The sequence below is a fragment of the Terrapene carolina genome, unplaced genomic scaffold (assembly GCF_002925995.2).
Source record: "Terrapene carolina triunguis isolate 2854851 unplaced genomic scaffold, T_m_triunguis-2.0 Scaffold706, whole genome shotgun sequence".
Lineage (NCBI taxonomy): Eukaryota > Metazoa > Chordata > Testudines > Emydidae > Terrapene > Terrapene triunguis.
In genome coordinates, this window is record NW_020665057.1 from 70,459 (window position 1) to 71,703 (window position 1,245).

Here is a 1,245-nt window from a genome sequence, read left to right on the forward strand (position 1 = left end):
AAGCCGCCCTGCTTCTTGTCCCCTGACTGCCCCCTCCTGAGAACCCCTTACAACCCTACCTGTCCCCTGACTGCCCCGACCCTTATCCATACCCCCGCCCCCAGACAGACCCCCTGGGGACTCCCATGCCCTATCCAACTGCTCCCCGCCCCCTGACAGGACCCCCAGAACTCCTGACCCATCCAACCCCCTCTGCTACCTGCCTGCCTCGACCCCTCTCCACACCCCTGCCCCCCTGACAGCTCCCCCAGAACCCCAGACCCATCTAACCCCCCCTGTTCCCGACTGTCCCAACCCCTCTCCACACCCCTGGCCCCCTGACAGGCCCCCCAGAACCCCAGACCCATCTAACCCCCCCTGCTCCCTGTCCCTGACTGTCCCAACCCCTCTCCACACCCCTGCCCCCCTGACAGCCCCCGACCCATCCGACCCCCACTCCCTGTCCCGGGCCGGCTTTAAAGAGCCCAGGAATCGGGCTGCACTCCGGCCGGGGTTGTGGGGCTTGGGGCCCGGCCGGAGGTGCTCGGCCGGGGCTGGGCCAGTGCTGCTGGGGGCCGGGCCCGGCCCGGGGGTGCTCGGCCGGGGCTGGGCCGGCGCGCTCGGCCGGAACCAGGGCCGGCGCTGCTGGGGCCCGAGCCGGGGTCGCCGCCCTGGGGTCGGAACCGGGGCCGGAGCCGCTGGGGCCCGAGCTGGGCCGGAGCCGCTGGGGCCGCCGGGCGCCACTCGGCCCGGGCCATGCCTCCCCGGAGCTCTCTTCCTCATGCCTCTCCGCCTCAGCTTACCTGCTGCTGCCTCCCGCTTGCCCCTGCTTCTTTTCAGACTTCCCTTGAAGATCTGATTCGCGGGAAGCAGGGGAGGGGGAGGAGCAGGGGGGCGGAGCGTTCAGGGGAGTGGAGGAGGGGGAAGACAGCTGCAGGCCGGACAGCGTGGTAAGGCTGCAGGGGATGGGGGGAGCCGGGAAGGGGCTTTGGGTGCCCAGCGGCGCTTGGCCGCCGCTTTTCTGTCTATAAATAGCCGACCGGGGGGAAATCCCGGACATTTTTAGATTTTTAAAAATCCCCCCCGGATAGCTATTTATAGACCGAAAAGCCGGACATGTCCGGGGAAAGCCGGACATATGGTAGCCCTACTGCACCCCCCTGCCCCTGCAGCCTCTATGCCCAGGGCCGGCTTTAGGAAGTGCAGGGCCCAATTCGAACAGTTTCGACGGGGCCCCGGCAGGGATGACTAAAAAAAAAAAAAAAA

The 1,245-nt window shown here is 67.7% G+C and overlaps 1 protein-coding gene across 1 annotated transcript in view; it reads right to left on the reverse strand.

Moving 5' to 3' along the window:
- The window catches only part of TRMT10A (tRNA methyltransferase 10A), an 18,546-nt gene that overhangs the window by 15,311 nt on the left and 1,990 nt on the right, over positions 1-1,245 (reverse strand). The gene's annotated exons all lie outside the window — the stretch shown is intronic.